The sequence below is a fragment of the Humulus lupulus genome, chromosome 3 (assembly GCF_963169125.1).
Source record: "Humulus lupulus chromosome 3, drHumLupu1.1, whole genome shotgun sequence".
Taxonomy (NCBI): Eukaryota; Viridiplantae; Streptophyta; class Magnoliopsida; order Rosales; family Cannabaceae; genus Humulus; species Humulus lupulus.
In genome coordinates, this window is record NC_084795.1 from 199,240,587 (window position 1) to 199,261,648 (window position 21,062).

Genomic DNA, 21,062 nt, shown 5'->3' on the forward strand with positions numbered 1-21,062 from the left:
GAGAAAGACTTTCGTCGGAATTCCTAGACAACACTATCGGAATTCCTAGACAACACTAGTAGTACAAATTAGATATATTTTTAGTTCATATATACCTAGTTAATATCTAATATCGCATATACATGTCTTTCCCCTATAACGTAAACCAACTATTCGTATCTTAGATTCATTCGAATTATCTTCACTCGGCCCTGCGTCCTCGACGCTTATGCCGTTTCTGACTCTCAGGTCAGTAATACGCGACCAGTGCCGATCCTGAATAGTTGGTGCCACACACATAAGCAAGCAATGCTACCAAACATATATCATATGTCAAATATCCAAATATAGGGCATTCAGTATGCTTACTCAATAATTACTAACACAATTAGGATCATGCATAAACACAGAGCTCAAGCTCTGAACAACCTCATATTCAATATTCATAGCATGCCCTAATCACATGTTTCACGTGCATTACATTTAAACATCCAACATGCATCAAAGATAACCATACATGTCACATATACACAGGGTGCAGTTTTCTTACCTTTGGTCCAAGCACAAGTTACCAATAAACGAGCCACAAGCACGATCCTGATTCCAAGCCTCTAGTGATAACCTAGTCACAAACACAAATGGTGATCCAATGAGTTCAAGTTCTAAAACCAATCCCGAAACCAAGACCTAGCCTCCGAGACATCAAACCCCACCAACCCGGGTAGTAGGAATGATCCCGAGGCCTAAGGTATGAGTTCCCAGATTAAAATATCATTTCGGCCTTAAATACACTCAAGCGCTGCGGCCCTAACTCCCAAGCGCCACGTCCTACCTCCAAACAGAGGCAGAAACCTTCTCTACCTGAGCCTAGTGCCGTGGCCTTAACAGCCCACCAGCAACCTTCACCTTCTTCATCAAGCCTAGGCTGCGACGCCCTATAACAGAGCCACGGCCCTACCACGAACCCAGCCAAAACCCTCGTTTTCTCCCTTTAAAAACCTTCCACAAACCTATCCAAACATCTCCATGATCCAAAACCAACAAAACCCAAGTCTCAAATCTATCAAAAACTCATCAAAATACAAAATCCAATTCAAGCTTAAAAACTTTAAAAAATTATAACTTAAAAACTTGAATTACCTCCAATTGAGTTGTTTCCAACTAAATCCTTCGGCTAATACGCTTCCAATCTTTCCTAGGATCGCTATGCCTCAATCCTCGCTTGAATCTGAATCATAGAACTCAAGTTACCTTTGAAAGTACGACCGGGAGACGAAAATGGAACTTTGAGGGAGAGAGAACGTACAGAACGTTCTTTTATTCTTTTAAAAGGTACTTCAAGCTTAAGTAGCCTCAAACAAATCCTAACGCTCGGGGTCCCAAAAACTCTCCCGGGGGCAAAATAGTCAAAACCTCCATAATTTCCCCCTGATCTTACTAACTCCCAATTTATCACCAAATATTAATTCCCATTACCCAATAACCCGGTAATGCTCTAAATACCTCTTGACTCACTCCGAGTCAAGAATAAATCTCGTTGTGACTTTCCCACTAGCTTACCTCCTAGGATCGTCTTGTGCTGAGTAACCCTGGCATAACCAAATAATAATATAGCACCACACACATATCACATATATGCCAAATATGCCCAAAATGGCCAAAATATGAAAATCACCCAATTACTCAAAAATGAGTTCACATGCATATTGTCATTTAATAACACAATAAACCAATTATGGCCCTCCCGACCTCCTAATCAAGGTCCTAAACCTTATTAGGAAATTTGGGGCATTACAGTTTCAGCTCCAAACTCCTTCAAGAATTGAGGAAGAAACCCCCAACCGAGAGAGAATAAGATAGACTTCTAATTTCCCTTTTTTTTTTCCTTTTCTTTTCTTTCTTTCCTTCAGACTTCTAAGACCTTCTACATATTACACTAAGGTGTAAAGCCTAATAACACTTATCCTTTATAAGCCAAAAGACCATTTTTCCCTCCCTTTATCCCTAAGCCTTTAAATCAACCTAGGAGCATTTTGGTCATTACACCCAATTCCCGCTAATTTCTCGAGTGTCTCTAATATTTACCGCTTACTTCCCGACACCTAACTAATCACCAATTATATTCCTCAATATCAAAACAAACTCTGATATATTCTCTAAATTCTCAGAAATACCCCCAGGCTCGACCCGAGCCGAGTATAAGTCCCCGCCGTGACTTTTTTCGCTGAACTGCTCACTAGGATCGCCTCGAGTCACAAATTACAAATATATCCACATAATAATGTGGTCTCATAAATTTATCACAAATATATACAAATATATCTACATGCATACTAATACACATAGTCATGCATCACAGATATTCAAATTATCATATAACATGCATTTAATCATTAAATCACATATAATCCAATTATGCCCTCCCAGCGCACTAATCAAGGCCCTTAAGCCTTATTAGTAAATTTGGGTCGTTACAACTATCCCCTCCTAATGAGAATTTCTTCATCGAAATTTACCTGAATAACTCGGGATACTGATCTCGCATCGCTGTCTCAAGTTCCCAGGTCGCTTCCTCGACCCTACTATTCCTCCATAACACCTTAACAAGAGGAATCGTCTTATTCCATAGTACTTTATCTTTCCGATCCAAAATCTGAACCGGCTGCTCTTCATAGGCTAGATCTGTCTGCAACTCCAAGTCTTCATACCTCAACACATGAGTCGATCTGAGACGTACTTCCGGAGCATAGAAACATGGAATACGTCATGGACTCCTGACAATGATGGTGGCAAGGCTAACCTGTAAGCCACCTAGCCGATCCTTTCCAGGATCTCAAAAGGGTCAATGAACCTAGGGCTTAGCTTGCCTTTATTTCCAAACCTCCTCACCCCTGGCAATGGTGAAACTCGAAGAAATACACGGTCCCCAACCTTGAACTCCGCATCCCTACGCTTGGGGTCAGCGTAACTTTTATGTCTGCTCTGAGAGGCGAGCATCCTAGCTCAAATCTTCTCTATAGCTTCACTTGTCCTCTGAACCATATCCGGCCCCAAGTACTTCCTCTCACCCATCTCATCCCAATGAATGGGTGATCTACATTTCCTTCCATATAACATCTCGTAGGGAGTCACTTCAATCGTTGATTGATAACTATTGTTATACGAGAATTCAATCAACTGGAGATACTTACTCCATGATCCTTCAAAGTCGATCACACATGCCCTGACCATATCTTCCAACAATTGAATCGTCCTCTCAGACTGTTCATCAGTCTAAGGATGAAAGGCTGTGCTGAACTTCAGCTGAGTCCTCATAGCCTTCTGCAAACCACCCCAAAACATGGAGGTAAAGATGGGAACTCGGTCTGACACTATAGACTTAGGAACCCCATGGAGATGTACGATCTCCCTCACATACAACTTAGCATACTCAGACTTAGGAACTCCTTGTAGCAGATCTCTGGTTCTCAATGTCGATATCCTAGGTACGCGGGGTCCATGCACCTCTCCCACAAAAACAAAGGGATCCTCACCCTCTGGCTCAAAGGTCACCATCTTCTTCCTGCAGTTAACAGTAGCTCCATTTCAAACCAGCCAATCCATACCCAAAATCATATCAAAGTCCTCCATACTCAGCTCAATCAAACCTATTGAAAACTCTCTACCGTCAACTATCACTGGCAGTGCTCTAATCCACCTCCTAGATACTACCAGTTCCCCAGTAGGCAAAATAGTCCTAAACCCTGAAGTACAATACTCACTAGGTCTACACAGTCTATCAATCACTTTACTAGAAACAAACGAATGTGTAGCGCCAGAGTCAATCAATACAGTAAAAGGAGAGCCAGCACTAGAAAGCTGACCTGTCACTACCGAGGGGCTAGCCTCGGCCTCTGCCTGCGTTAGGGTGAACACTCGAGCTGGAGTCAAGTTGTCCACCTTCCCCATATCTCCTTTCTTCACTGTCGGGCAATCTTTCTTGAGGTGTCCCACCACAACACACACATAACAGGCCTTAGCCCGACATTCGCCCGGATGGCGTCTTCTGCACCTCGTGCACTCAGGGTAAGTCCTCCATGTATCACCGCCTCCCTGACGGCCACCCTGAGTACCCCGACCTCTCCTATCAGGACCAGGACCGGTCGAAGCATCATGGGTCTTCCTCTTCAAATCACTGGGGCCTCCGCCCCTACCAGAACCATAATATGGAGGCACCGCCCTGCGGCCCTCCCGTCTCGCTGCACTCACTCTCCATATCTTATTTTCTGCTTACTCAGTGGTAAGACCCTTCTCTACAGCCTAGGCTTAAGTTGTCCCTCCAGGTACTGTTGTAATCCTCACATCTCGGGCTATCATAGCATTAAGCCCTCTAATAAATCTGTCCTGCCTAGTTGCATCAGTAGGCACAAGATCTGGTGCGAATTTCGCAAGTCTGTTAAACTTTAGGGCATACTGTGTAATGGTCATGTTGCCCTGAACCAGCCCCACGAACTCATTTACCTTCGCTGCCCTGATGGCAACATTATAATACTTCTAACTAAATAGGTCCTTGAATCCTTCCCAAGTCAAAGCAGTAACATCTATGGTCTGTTAAACTTTAGGGCATACTGTGTAATGGTCATGTTGCCCTGAACCAGCCCCACGAACTCATTTACCTTCGCTGCCCTGATGGCAACATTATAATACTTCTAACTAAATAGGTCCTTGAATCCTTCCCAAGTCAAAGCAGTAACATCTATGGTCTGTAATGCCACCTCCCACCAGATTCGGGCATCCTCTCTCAGCATATATGTGGCACAGGCCACTCTGTCATGCCCCTCTACCCTCATAAAGTCCAGAATGGTAGTAATCATGGTCATCCACTATTTAGCATTCAGTGGATCAGGTCCTCCCTCAAAGATCGGGGGCTGCTGCTTCCTGAATCGCTCATACAACGGCTTCCATCTATTCCCAACCTCTACTGGCTGTACAACAGGTACCACTGCAGGTAGCACAATGGGGGCAACACTCCCTGATGGAGCCTGCTGCCGCAAAATTCGGATCTGCTCATCCTGGCTCTGTCGCCGAGCCTGCATGTCTTCCATAAGCTGCTGCCTGTCCTCAGGGACTGGCGGAGGGGTCTGGTCCTGGTCATCATCTCTTGTCTCAGATCTGCCGGCTAGTTATGTAGATTTTCTGGGATGCATAATTATCCAAGTCAATCTGCAATCAACGACTCGGCAGTACGACTATGATGACAGGGCAATAATCCTTTTATGATCCACCATCAGAACCCCAAACATTCACAAACAATCAAAATATAACAGTTTATCCAAATATTCATCCATATATTCATTCACATGCATAGCAGTGCTAATAAACATGCCTCAATATCATCATGCAATAGTCAAGGGCCAGGCCCTATCAGTATCTCATGCTCCCTATTAATCAAGCAGATATCAACAGTCATATCTCATTCAAATCATTTAAGCACATAATCATGTATACACAATTACCAAACCCTGAGTCGAGCTTTTCTTTCGCGACGAATGTACATGTCCAGCCAGTCTTCAGGAACCCTTAAACCTAGGACGCTCTGATACCAAGTTGTAACGCCTTGGATAGCCAAGACTGTTACACTGTGTGTTTATAAAGGTGCAAGACTTACTAATCAAGTAGTTTAATTCAAAACGTGTTACTGAAATTGTAGTTGAATAAGGGTTAAAAGATTTTGGTCTCAAAAGCTACATTTCCTATAAAAAAAAATATTTTCTTTTTACATGGGATCCCAAGAGTAATAAGTTTAAGACTGTTTACAAAAGATTTAAATACAGTTGCTAGCCACTCTAAGGAAAAACAGACAGTTAAGCATTTCTCGTCCTGTTCCACTCCTCGGCCGTGGCGGCCGAACAACTGACTATGTACATTCAGCCCCGCAGCCGTCCATCTCAGGGTGGGTCCAACTTGCCTTTGCCTTTACTTGCACCATGTAGCACCTGTGAGCCAAGTCTCAGGAAGAAAATACAACAATAGAGCACAATCATTCTACAAACAATCAGATAACCCATACCGCATAAGCATGTACTCAACAATCTAAGCATTCATGTTAATCAAGTATTCAACATACCAAGGATATCATTTCATATCAGTAATCAAATCACATATGATAACTAGGGTTAACACCCTTAGGTCGCACCCTCTATTTATCCTACTGACTCCGGCCCGCTTAAACCGTTCTTAGTGAATATTAAGCTGTCCTCAGCTACGAGTGGCTGAGTCGCGCCTTGTGCACAAGTATTATTTACAGCACCGTTAGGCCGTTTATCACATGTCCCATGGCATAATACCATCTATGACATCATATAGATATAGGGAGCTCTTAGTCCCATCCCAAACACATAATCGGGTGCAGTTTTCTTACCTTTGATTCGCTAGCTTTGTTCAATTTGATCCTCGAGCACGATCCCGCCTGAGCCCTAGCGTTCACCTAGTCACAGCCATAGATCAGAATCATCACCAAACCTCAAATCCAAAAACTAGCCTCAGGACCAATCCTGAGCCCTCGGGAAGCCCTAATTCCACCAAATAGGGTGGTGGAATCAAACCCTGAACCCCCAGGCAAAAACCCTTGAAAATAACCCAAAAACCCTTTTCTAGAAACAAGGTAGCGCTACAGCGCTACAAACAGAGCCTAAAGCGCCCCAGACCACATAGCCTAGTGCTACAGCCCCAGTGACTAGCGCTGTAGCGCTAGTCATAGCACAGCCCTGCACAGCATTTTCTCCTTCGAATTTTCCCGAGCCAAACCTACTCAAAACTCAACCAAATCTCAACCAAACTTCAAAGCAAGCCTCCCAACATCCTCCACTCATCCCATAATTCCCAACCACACAAAACTCAATCACATGCACTCCAAATCACAAAATTAACCATGGCTGAACCTAAAGCTCAAAATCTCAGCAAAACCACAGAAATCACAAAGCTTGAAACTAGAGTTTCTTACCTTTGATGGGTGAGTTCAACTTAGGTTATCCTCCACACCAGCTTAGCCTTCACCATCTCAAAGCTTCAGCCTCAACTCCCTAGAATTCCCCATCAAAACCCAAATCAAAATCCACAACAATACTAGGAAATAGAAACTGAAAAGCTACCTTGAACCTTACCTCAAATGATGAGTATCCCCTGCCAATTCCTCAAACCAGACCAAAGACCTTAGCCTCAAGCTCCTGCCTAGACTCTCTCTGAGTTTTAGCTCCAAACTACTTCAAGAAATGGAGTAGAGACCTCCAACCGAATGAGAGAGAGATATGGACTCCTAATTCCCTTTTTTTCCTTTTCTCTTCTTTCTTTCCTTCAGACCTCTACTGCCTTCTACACATTCCACTAAAGTATAAAACTTAATAATACTTATCCCCTTATAAACCAAATGACCACAATACCCTCCCATTAAAATTTAAGCCCTTAACCCATCCAAGGGCATTCTGGTCATTTATTCCCAATTCCCGCTAATTCCTCGAGTGTCTCTAATATTTGCTGCTTACTTCCCGACACCTAACCAATCACCAATTATATTCCCTAATATCAAAATAGACTCCAATATATTCTCTAAATTCCCATAAATACCCCTAGGCTCGCCCCGAGTCGGGTATAAATCCCCGCCGTGACTTTTTCGCTAAATTGCTCACTAAGACCGTCACGAATCACAGATTACAGATATATCCACATAATAATGTGTTCTTGACAATTTATCACATATATATATACAGTTATGCCCTCAACGGGCCAAAATTACGATTATGCCATTCTAACCTAATCAGGGTCTACATGCATACTAATACACATAGTCATGCATCACGAATATTCAAATAATCATATAACATGCTTTTAACCATAAAATCACATATAATTCAATTATGCCCTCCCGGCACACTAATCAAGGCCCTTAAGCCTTATTAGTAAATTTGGGTCATTACAATTATCCCCTCCTAATAATAATTTCATCCTCGAAATTTACCTGAATAACTCGGGATACTGATCCCGCATCGCTGTCTCAAGCTCCCAGGTCACTTCCTCAACCCTACTATTCCTCCACAATACCTTAACAAGAGGAATTGTCTTATTCCGTAGTACTTTGTCTTTCCGATCCAAGATCTGAACCGGTTGCTCCTCATAAGCTAAATATGTCTGCAACTCCAAATCTTCATACCTTAACACATGAGTCGCATCTGAAACATACTTCCGGAGCATAGAAACATGGAATATGTCATGGACTACTGACAACAATGGTGGCAAGGCTAACCTGTAAGCCACCTGATCGATCCTTTCCAGGATCTCAAAAGGTCCAATGAACCTAGGGCTTAGGTTGCCCTTCTTTCAAAACCTCCTCACCCCTTGCAACGGTGAAACTCGGAGAAACATGTGGTCCCCAACCTAGAACTCCACGTCCCTACGTTTGGGATCAGCGTAGCTTTTCTGTCTGCTTCGTGAGGCGAGCATCATAGCTCGGAGCTTCACTTGTCCTCTAAACCATATATGGCCCCAAATACTTCCTCTCACCCATCTCATCCCAATGAATGGGTGATCTACACTTCCTCCCATATAACATCTCATAGGGAGCCACTCCAATCGTTGATTGGTAACAATTGTTATATGAAAATTCAATCAACGGGAAATACTTACTCCATGATCCCTCAAAGTCGATCACATACGCTCTGAGCATATCTTCCAACACCTGAATTGTCCTCTCAGACTGTCCATCAGTCTAAGGATGAAAGGTTGTACTGAACTTCAACTGAGTCCCCATAGCCTTCTGTAAACCACCCCAAAACTTGGAAGTAAAGATAGGATCTCGGTCTGACACTATAGACTTAGGAACCCAATGGAGACGTATGATCTCCCTCACATACAACTCAGCTTACTAATCCATAGTATATGTCGACTTCACTGAAGAAAATGGGCTGACTTGGTGTATCTGTCCACTATCACCCACACCGAGTCATGAAGCCCTACAGTTATAGGTAAACCTCCCACAAAATCCATCGTAATGTCCTCCCATTTCCACTCGAGAATACCCAAAGGCTGAAGCAACCCTGCTGGTCGCTGATGCTCAGCTTTCACCTACTGATAGGTTAAACACTTGGCTACGTACTCTACCACATCCTTCTTCATCCCGGGCCACCAATATAACGTCCGTAGATTCTGGTACATCTTTGTGGTACCCGGATGAAGTGAGTACGACGTCGTATGAGACTCATCCAATATTTCTCGTCCGATCCTCTCATCAGCTGGAACACAAATCCGTCCCTGATACCGAAGCAACCAAACCTCAGAAATAGAATAGTCCTTAGCTGCTCCCGCTAAGACTTCTCTCTAATCCCCTGTAATAGAGCGTCTACCAATTGCCTTTCTCTAATCCGCTCTAGCAGGGTCGACTTTAGAGTAATATTGGCCAACCGGCCCACCACCAACTCTATCCCCGCTCTGACCATTTCATCAGCTAACTCTCTCGAGATCTGGGTGGAACTATGTAACTGACTTGGGCCTCTCCGGCTCAATGCATCCGCCACTACGTTGGCTTTCCCCCGATGGTAAAGAATATCACAATCATAGTCTTTCACCAACTCTACCCAATGCCTCTGTATCATGTTCAGGTCCTTCTGTGTAAAGAAATACTTCAAACTCTTATGGTCAGTGTATACCTCGTACTTCTCCCCATACAAATAATGTCGCCAAATCTTCAATGAGAATACCACCGCTGCTAACTCCAAATCATGGGTAGGATACCGTTGTTCATACTCCAGCTGTCGTGATGCATAAGCTATGACCTTCTCATTCTGCATCAACACACAGCCTAAACCCATCCTTTATGCATCATAGTAAACAACAAACTTCCTTCCCCCGAAGGAAGATTCAACACAGGCGCCGTAATAAGTCGTCGCTTCAGTTCTTGGAAACTGTCCTCACACTTGTCTGACCAGATAAACTTCAAATTCTTCCGTGTCAATTTTGTCATCGGTGTCGCTATCTTTGAGAAGCCCTCCACAAACCGTCTGTAATAACCCGCTAGACCAAGAAAACTCCACACCTTAGAGACATTCCTTGGCCTTGGCCAATCCCTAACTGCCTCTACCTTAGATGGATCCACCTTAATCCCATCTGCACCCACGATATGTCCAAGGAATGTCGCTTCTGGTAACCGAAATTCACATTTATTAAACTTGGCGTATGACTGATGCTCCCTCAACCTCTGAAGAACCTGTCGAAGATGAATCTCGTGCTCTGTCTCTGTACTGGAGTACACTAAAATGTCGTTGATGAAAACAATAACAAACTGATCCAGAAATTCCTTGAACACCCTATTCATTAGGTCCATAAAGGCTGCTTGGGCATTGGTCAAACCGAATGACATGACCTGAAACTCATAATGCCCGTACCTCGTTCAGAAAGTCGTCTTCGGTATATCCTCGTCCTTGATCCTCAGCTGGTGATAACCAGATCGAAGATCAATCTTATAGAACACCGTCTTACCTTGCAGCTGATCGAACAAGTCATCAATCCTTGGTAGGGGGTACTTATTCTTGATAGTCAACTTGTTCAATTCCCTGTAGTCTATACACATTCTCAAAGTCTCGTCCTTCTTCTTCAAAAACAAAACGGGAGCACCCCTCGGCGAGTAACTAGGCCTGATGAACCCCAAATCCAGAAGCTCCTGCAACTGTATCTTCAGTTCTACCGGTGCCATCCTATATGGTTCCCTCGACACTGGCTCTGTCCCTGGCGCCAACTCAATAACAAACTGAATCTCTCTATGCAGCGACAACCCCGCAAGTCCTCAGGAAACACATCCAAGAACTCGTAAACCAATCTGGTCTCCTCCGGCCCTACTGACAAAACCCTGGTGGTATCCACCACACTAGCTAGAAAACCTATACACCCTCCTTGTAACAGATCCCTGGCTCTCAGCGCTGATATCCTAGGTACGTGGGGTCCATGCACCGTTCCCACAAAAACAAAGGGATCCTCGCCCTCCGGCTCAAAGGTCACCATCTTCTTCCTGCAGTCAATAGTAGCTCCATATCTAACCAGCCAATCCATACCTAAAATCATATCAAAGTCCTCCATACTCAACTCAATCAAATCTACTGACAACTCTCTACCGCCAACTATCACTGGAAGTGCTCTAATCCACCTCCTAGACACTACCAGTTCCCCTGTAGGCAAAATAGTCCCAAACCCTGAAGTACAATGCTCATTAGGTCTACACAGTCTATCAATCACCTTACTAGAAACAAACGAATGTGTAGCACCAGAGTCAATCAATACAGTAAAAGGAGAGCCAGCACTAGAAAGCTGACCTGTCATTACCGAGGGACTAGCCTCGGCCTCCGCCTGCGTCAGGGTGAATACTCGACTCCCTTCTTCACTGTCGGGCAATCTTTCTTGAGGTGTCCCACCACCTCGCACACGTAATAGGCCTTAGCTCGACATTCGCCCGAATGGCATCTTCTGCACCTCATGCACTCGGGATAAGTTCTTCATGTATCACCGCCTCCCTGACGGCCACCCTGAGTACCCCGACCTCTCCTATCAAGACCAAGAGCGGTCGAAGCATCATGGATCTTCCTCTTTAGATTACTAGGGCCTCTGCCCCTACCAGAACTAGAATATGGAGGCACCACCCTGCGACCCTCCTGCCTCGCTGCACTCTCTCTCCATATCTTGTTCTCTGCTTCCTCAGCGGTAAAAGCCTTCTCTACAGCATGGGCATAAGTTGTCCCTCCAGGAACTGTTGTAATCCTCACATCTCGGGCTATCATCACATTAAGCCCTCTAATAAATCTGTCCTGCCTAGCCGCATAAGCGGGCACCAGATCTGGTGTGAATTTCGCAAGTCTGTCAAACTTTAGGGCATATTCTGTAACTGTCATGCTGCCCTGAACTAGCCCCACAAACTCATTTACTTTCGCTACCCTGATGGCAACATTATAGTACTTCTGACTGAATAAGTCCTTGAATCCTTCCCAAGTCAAGGCAGTAACATCTCTGGTCTGTGATGCCATCTCCCACCAGATTTGGGCATCCTCTCTCAGCATATATGTGGCATAGGCCACTCTGTCATGCCCCTCTACCCTCATAAAGTCCAGAATGGTAGTAATCATGGTCATCCACTGTTCAACTTTCAGTGGATCAAGTCCTCCCTCAAAGATCGGGGGCTGTTGTTTCCTGAACCGCTCATACAACGGCTCCCATCTATTCCCAACCTCTACTGGCTGCACAACAGGTACCACTGTAGGTGGCACAATGGGGGCAACACTCCCTGATGGTGCCTGCTGCCACATAATTTGGATCTATTCATCCTGGCTCTGTAGCCAAGCTTGCATGTCTGCCATAAGCTGCTGCCAGTTGTCAGGGACTGGTGGAGGGGTCTGGCCCTGGTCATCATCTCTAGTCTCAGACCTATTGCCGGCTAGTCGTATAGATTTTCTTGAACGCATAATTATCCAAGTCAATCTGCAATCAACGACTCAGCAATCAGACTATGATGACAGGGTAATAATCCTTCCATGATCCACCATTAGAACCCCAAACATTCACAAGCAATCAAGATATAACAATTTATCCACGTATTCATTCCATGCATAGCAGTGTTGATAAGCACGCCTCAATACCATCACGCAATAGTTAAGGGCCAGGCCCTATCAGTATCTCATGCTCCCTATTAATCAAGCAGATATCAACAATCATATTTCATTCAGATCATTTAAGCATATAATCATGTATACACAATTACCAAACCCTGAGTCGAGCTTGTCTTTCGCGGCAAATGTACATGTCCAACTAGTCTTCAGGAACCCTTAAACCTAGGACGCTCTGATACCAAGTTGTAACACCCTGGATAGCCAATACCATTACATTGTGTGTTTATAAAGGTGCAAGACTTGCTAATCAAGTCATTTAACTCAAAACGTGTCACTGAAACTATAATAAAACTGGGTTAAAAGATTTTGGTCTCAAAAGCTTCATTTCTTATAAACAAATGTTCTTTTTACATGGGATCCCAAAACTAGTAAGTTAAAGACCGTTTACAAAAGATTCAAGATTTAAATACAGTTACTAGCCGCTCTAAGGCAAAACAGACAAATAGGCTTTTCTCGTCCTGTTCCACACCTCAGTCGTGGCGGCCGATCAGTTGACTATGTACATTCAGCCCCGCAGCTCTCCATCTCAGGGTGGGTCCAACTTGCCTTTACCTTTACCTGCATCACGTAGCACCCATGAACCAAGGCCTAGCAAGAAAACACAATAACAGAGCATAATCATTCAATAGACAATTATATAACCCATACCGCATAAGCATGTACTCAACAGTCTAAGCATTCACGTTAATCAAGTATTCAACATGCCAAGTATATCATTTCATATCAGTAATCAAATCACATATGATATCTAGGGTTAGGCCACACCCTCTATTTATCCCACTGACTTTGGCCCACTTAAACCGAGCTTAGTGAATATTAAGCTGTCCTCGGCTACCAGTGGCCGAGGCGCGCCCTGTGCGCAAGTATTATTTATGGAACTCTTAGGTTGTATATCAAATGTTCCATGGAATAATACCATCTATGACATCATACAGATCTAGGGAGCTCTTAGTCCCATCACAAACACATAACCGGATGCAATTTTCTTACCTTTAGATTTGCTAGCTTTGTTCAATTTGATCCTCAAGCACAATTCCATCTAAGCCCTAGCGTACACCTAGTCACAGCCATAGATCAGAATCATCACCAAACCTTAAATCCAAAACCTAGCCTCGGGACCAATCCCGAGCCCTCGGGAAGCCATAATTCCACCAAACGGGGTGGTGGAATCAAACCCCCAGCCCCCGGGCAAAAACCCTAGGAAATAACCTAAAAACCCCTTTCTGGGAACAGGGTAGCGCTACAGCGCCCTAATGAGAGCGCTATAGCACTACAAACAGAGCCAAAAGGCTCAGGAACTTTAGGTACTAGCGCTGTAGTGCCCAGTGACTAGCGCTGTAGCGCTGTAGTGCCTAGTGACTAGCGCTGTAGCGCTAGTCACAGCACAGCCCTGCATAGCTTTTTCTCCTTCGAATTTTCCCGAGCTAAACCATCTCAAAACCCAACCAAACCTCAACCAAACTTCAAATCAAGCCTCCCAACATCCTCAACTCATCCCATAAGTCCCAACCACACAAAATTCAATCACATGCACCCCAAATCAAGGAAATCAACATAGCTGAACCTAAAGCTCAGAAACTCAATAAAAACAACAGCTGAAACCACATAATTCAAGTGAACAAGATCAGAGCTTCATACCTTAAACAGAGAAGTTCAACCTTAGGCTATCCTCCACTCTTCGTTAGCTTGGAGCCTTGATTAGTGTGCCGGGAGGGAAATAATTGATATAATGTGTTAATCTATGTGAATTTAAATGATTATGTGATTAGAATGCTTGTTTAGGTGGAATAAATATGCATGTGGGCCCCGTTTGATTGTTAGGGGTGAATTGGTAATCTTAGCCCGTTGAGGGCATAAATGTAATATATGTGAAATTTATGGTATGACGGTGACATAATTGTGACACCCGTTTCGAGACGGTCCTAGGGAGCCGTTTAGCTAGAAAGTCACAACGGGGTCAAATACCCGGCTCGGGAGGAGCCTAGGGGTATTTTGGGAGTATTACAACTTGAGTTTGGGAATTTGTAAGTAATGGTTAGTAACATTTTGGTAACTTAGGTAACCATTGGTGACCGTTAAGGATAGCTACTCTAGTTGGGAAAAGTGGTATATTTGTAAAGGTTGGGAAAGGTCTAAGATGCCCTTGAGGTTTAGTTAGAAAGAGAGTTAGATGGAAGGGCAAAGGAGTCTTCTGGCTGGGACATAGATGAATTTGGCTGAGGAAGAATCATTTATGTTACTTTACTTAAGTATAGTCTGAATATTGTGTTGGAAAGCTCTAGAGGAAACTAGAGAAAACAGAAGGGAAGGAGAGGAGTTTCTGAAGTTTTATGGAATCAAGAAGGGAATTGAGGCCAGAAAACTTAGAGGATTGTTTTGCATATTGAGGTAAGGGAATTTTATGTGATTATGTTGTGGAATTCAGCTATGAATATCATGGTTTGAGAATTGAATTGTGTGTTTTGTTTGGTGAATTCTTAGGATGGATTGTGGTTAGGTTCAGCTTGAATTTTGTGAATTAAGCTTGGAATTTGATTGGGAAAAATAGCTCAAGGTCGAATCTTCACTTGAGGTATGGATTCCATGCATATTTGAAGGTTATTTCTGGTTTGGTTTAGGATTCTTAAAGGGAGGTTTAAGTTTCTGAAGTTTTAAACCCAAATTGTGAATTGTAGGTTTGATTGTTTGGTTAAGCTCATTGTTGATGTTTTTAAGTTGTTAGATGGTCTATGTGGGGTTTTGAATTGAATTTGGGACTTAGGTATGCTTTGGGGTTGATTTGGGAGTGTTTTGGCTTGAGGAGAACGCAGGGGAAAACCCAGAATTCTTGGTTCGCGAAGGGGCGCCGCGACGCTAGGTTGCATCAGGGAAGGAGGCCATGCTGGGCGCCGCGGCCCTTGAGGGTTAGTGTCACGGCCCTAGGCCATTTCTGGGCAGGGGAAAATTCAGTTTTTAGGCTTTTTCCCATGGGGCTCGGGGGACGCTTCCGCCACCTTGTGTGGGGGTCCGGGAGGTCCCGAGAGCTCGGGATTGGTTCCAGGAGATGTTTTTAAATTGATTAGTAATGGGGATGCTATCTATATGTTGTGACTAGGTTCTCAGGGAGGCTCGGATTAGAGGACCATGCTCGAGGGTTCAGTGTTCAGGATGCTTGGGACTCAGGTAAGAAAACCCTTGTTCCCATAGAGCTTGTATGCAGGGCTGAGCCCAATGTGTTTAAATAGAACTGGTATACAGGGCTGAGCCCAATGTGTTTAAACTGTAGGGCATAGCCCTTTGATTGGATTAGCTAGAATTATGTATTTGCTTGTTATGCTATGAATGCAATTATGTGAATGATCGGCTAGAGCTGGGAACGGTGTAGGCCGAGGACGACAGAGGCCGGGAACGACGAAGGGTACGTTGAGTGCGAGGCCGAGAATGGCAAGGGGCCGGGAGCAGCGTTGAGCACGTGGAGTGCGAGTTGCCAGGGCGAGTCCCTAAAAGGATACCTGGGATATCCTCACGGCGTGGTCCGCGAACCCAGGGCTTGGTAAGCGCCTAGGACGGCTAGGCCGTATGTGTTTAGCCCATTGGTGGCCTATTTATATGCTTGATTTATGTGTTGCATATGTTATCTGTTTGTGGGTTTTCTTGCTGGGCTTCGGCTCACAGATGCTCTGTGGTGCAGGTAAGGGTAAAGAAAAGGCCAACCAACCACGAGTGTAGCAGGCGTGAGGCGGCGTGTACATGTTTGGCCAGCCTGGCTGCCACAGCCAAAGGATTTTGGGAGATGCGTGTAAATAAACCTAGATTTTGTCGTTTAGTCGACTTGGTTCAATTTATATGTTGTAAATATTTCTAAACTGTACTTTGGGATCCTAAGTGTAAAACTTTTGAGATTTTCTATGGAAATATTATTTCTAAAGCTTTTCTTTTCTCTGTTTATGGCTTAATTACACCGTTTGACCTAAAACCTCGATTAGCGAGTTGAAAGCACGTTTTTAAACTCACTTAGTAACGGCTCTAAGGAGGTAGGGCGTTACACCCTCCCTTTATCCCAAAGCCTTTAAATCAACCTAGGGGCATTTTGGTCATTACACCAAATTCCCACTAATTCCTCGAGTGTCTCTAATATTTACCGCTTACTTCCCGACACCTAACTAATCACCAATTATATTCTTCAATATCAAAACAAACTCTGATATATTCTCTAAATTCTCATAAAAACCCCCAGGCTCGACCCGAGCCGGGTATAAGTTCCTACCGTGACTTTTTTCGCTGAACTGCTCACTAGGATCGCCTCGAGTCATAGATTACAAATATATCCACATAATAATGTGGTCTCATCAATTTATCACAAATATATACAGTTATGCCCTCAACGGGCCAAAATTACGATTATGCCCTTCTAACCTAGTCAGGGCCTACATGCATACTAATACACATAGTCATGCATCACAGATATTCAAATAATCATATAGCATGCGTTTAATCATTAAATCACATATAATCCAATTATGCCCTCCCTACGCACTAATCAAGGCCCTTAAGCCTTATTAGTAAATTTGGGTCGTTACAAGGAGCTCAAGGCAGAGCTCGAGGTGGGGATCGAGTCGTCTTCCATGCCTCAAGGTAAACCTTCAATCATACTTCATTTTGCTAGGCGTGTAAAGGAGGGAACTAGTCCCAACCGTTCATCCTTTTCTCCCTCCCTTCTTGCATGCAGCCAAGTCTCGGGGCGTCGTTGGTCTGAGGAAGAGTATGAAGACTACCAGTGTAACACCCTGGATAGCCAAGACCACTACACTGTGTACTTATAAAGGTGCAGGACTTGCTAATCAAGTCATTTAGTGAAAAATGTGATACAGAAACCACTAATAAACTAGGGTTAAAAGGTTTTGGTCTCAAAAGGAGCATTTCATATAACTAAATATTTTTACATATGGGATCCCAAAAAGGAACAGTGTTCAAAAGTCAGTTTACAAAATTTCCGGAGTTCAAACAACCATTAGCCACTCTAAGGGAAAAACAAACGTTTTTGGTCCTCCTATTCCTGTCTTCCTCTCAACCGTGGCGGTTGAGCAGCTGATCATGTACATTCTACTCTCAGAGCACTCCAAATCAGGGCTGATCAAGCTTGCCCTTGCCTTTACTTGCACCACGAAGCACCCGTGAGCCAAGGTCCAGCAAGAAAACATATCATTTTATATAACAAGCAACAATAACATTTGGATAACCCCTTAAGCATGTTTATACACTTAACATCCCACAATAATCACAAAGCATGAAGATTCAACCAAAGATTCAGTTAATCAACACCCAGCTATACAACATAACAATCCACCAATCAATAACAACAATCAAATCACATGATAATCAGGGTCGACACCTTAGGTCGCACCCTCTATTTATCCCACTGACTCTGGCCCGCTTAAACCGAGCTTAGTGCATAATAAGCTGTCCTCAGCTACCAGTGGCCGAGTCATGCTCAGTGCGCTAGTGTAAACTTCGGCACTCTTAGGCCGTTGGTTAACTTTTTACATGGCATAATACCATCCTTCACAAAGCATACAAAATAGGGAACCCTTAGTCCCATTATAAATCCACAACCGGGTGTAGTTTTCTTACCTTTAATTTCCAAATAAATTGGTTACGCGAGATGCCTCTTGAGCACGATCCGTTCCCTGAGCCCCTAGCTTAAACCTAGTCACAACCAAGATAAGGGCTTCTAGAAAAAGTTCTAATCTCTAGAACATCGAATTCCACCAAGCACGGTAGTAGATTCGATCCCGAGCACCCTAGGTTAAATTCCCATGCTTAAAATCCCAAATTCCCTTAAGGGTCATGGCTTAAGCCTCCCATGCCACGGCATGGCCCCAACTAGAGGCTCCTCCACGCCCAAAACCAGACACGGGCCGCGGCATTACAAGCCCCATGCCGCGGCCCACCCTCCTTCCTCAGCATGCATCAACTTCAGAGGGTCGCGGCTCACCAAGAACTATGCCGCGGCCCGACCCCTTAGAACCCAGAAAAACCTCTATTTTTAACTCTCAAACCTCACTCAACACCCTCCAAAACAATCCCAATTCCACAACTCAATTATCACAAAACTTCTAACATGATTCCAGCAACATAATCCAGCGAAATCCTAGCTTAAAAACTCATCAAAATCCCACTTCAATCTCTGAAACCCAAAAGCTCAAGAACACTAAAACCATCCATGAAAACATCAAAATTCAAACATTAAACCATAAATTTGAGCTTACCTTCACCGCAGAATCAATTCTCTTAACAATTTCTGAGCTAACTCCCAAGTTCCTATCTTCAATTCAGTCTTCAATTTAAAAACCCAAAAAACTCTTAGAACTCAATCAAAACCATAGAATTTCAACAACAAAAAGTGTGATTCAATTCTTACCTCAGTCCTGGTTGAATTCCTTTGCTAAATCTGCACTAATCCCTCAAAACTCTAGCTCAAATCACAGAGTTTCCAGCTGAGTTTTCCTTAGGTTCTAGTGGTTTTCCTTTAAGAGAGAAAGAGAGAAGGGAAGAAGGTCGGTTCTTAATGTTCCACCAAATTCTATTATTTACTTAGTCTATTCTTAGGCAATTAAGTTAATCTCGAGGCTCGGGGTATCGGAAACGTCCCCTAGGGCAAAATGGTAAAATTCCCCAGTATTCCCACCTAGACTTCCTAACCTCAAATATATCTCCAATTATTTATTTCCATAACCCGTTAACCTAAATAACCATTCAATACCTGAAATATCCCTTGACTTGTCCCAAGTCAAGTATTAAGCCCCGTTGTGACTTTCCCGCTAGCTACCTCCCTAGGATCGCCTCAAGTCACATGCTGCAGATTTATCCACATAAGAATGTGGTTCTCACAAGTATAACATATAATCACATTTATATTCATATAGACATACCAACATGATTATCATATAATCATGCATTAAGTTAATAAATTCACACATAAACCAATTATGCCCTCCCGGCACACTAATCAAGGCCCTTAAGCCATATTAGTGATTTTGGGTCGTTACAACCAGAACCTCATCGACGTGTTTCTCCACAACTTGAGGAGGAAGAGGCACACTCAAGGCTTCGTGCCTCTTGACGAGATGATGGTCATGCATGGCTCTGGGTTTTGTTAGTACGAGACCAACCTAACGCAGGAGATAGGTCAACTCGTATGCGAATTCACTCATTCAGTCCTCCACTCCGAGGAGCCTGATTGCAGTGGGGCTCCCCGAGGAGTTTTATGCTTGGTCTCACGCTTTTGTCTATTGTCGTTTTTCTTTCTTTTCTAGAGACTAACCAGTATGTTTCCTTTGTGCAGAAAGTATGGGCCTTTCTGACCTAGTTCGGTCGAATCGTCAGAGGGTGTCGGGGTTTTCTGAGATAGATTCCTTGACAGCTCCAATAGAAGTGCCCACATCCACATCAACTACTCAAGCATCCTTTGCCGCTGCTCCATCGGTCCCTGCTCTGAGCACAACAGCTGTCCATAAGGTCATTGACCTCGAAGCGTCCTCCCCCCAAGATGAGGGATTCTCTGGGAAAGGCAAGGAAATCCCTTCCAATTACCCCCAAGCCAAGGTGCCTCAAAGCTACACAAGGAGGTCATCGAGTACTACAACCCCCGCATCGGGGAAGGCAATGAGGACTCTCGACTCCTAGTCGAATATCTGTGTGAGGAGTGGCCAAAGGAACCCGTTGTCCCTCCTCACCGTGAAGAGATGGAACATCTCCTCATGGGGAGAATAGGAGATAGGGCCCTATCGCTCAACACAGAGCTCATGCAAGGACTAGCAGCGTCCCTATGCGAGATGCCCACCTGCAGCTTCGTTCGATGTGGCAGCGACAATGAAGTTGTGCTGGTGGCTACCAACCGTCACTCTTCCTTGAGGGTATGTCTCCTAATTTATGCCTATGTTCAGTGTATATTTCTGTATTTTTGGCTAACTTGATATTCTTATTTTATAGACTGTGACCCTCATTCAATGACTCAGGGACCTTGTGCTAATGTGGTCCCTTGAGATGAAGAAGACTCGGGAGGGGCTGGACCGGGCCCAGGTAGAATTTGCTCGGCTCCAGGAGACCGCAGTCCCCCTGGAGGAACATTCGTGACTTCATAAAGAAGTGGAGGACATGAGGGCCTGTGTCTGCAAGGTGGAGGACCTATTGGTCACTGAGCAGTTGAAGTTATCTGCTTTGGAGGAAACATCCTCCAAGTTACTGGAAGATGTTGTAGGCCACACCTGGACCATGGAAGAGGAGCTGGCCAAAGTCCGCGAAGAGCTTCGGTTGATCTGGGCGGAGTCTCTAGCCCATATCGATGAGCTAGAGAAAGCTAGGAGAACCACCGAAGAACTTATCAAAGATTTCGATGTGATGGTCGAGGACATGCTCTTCTTTGCA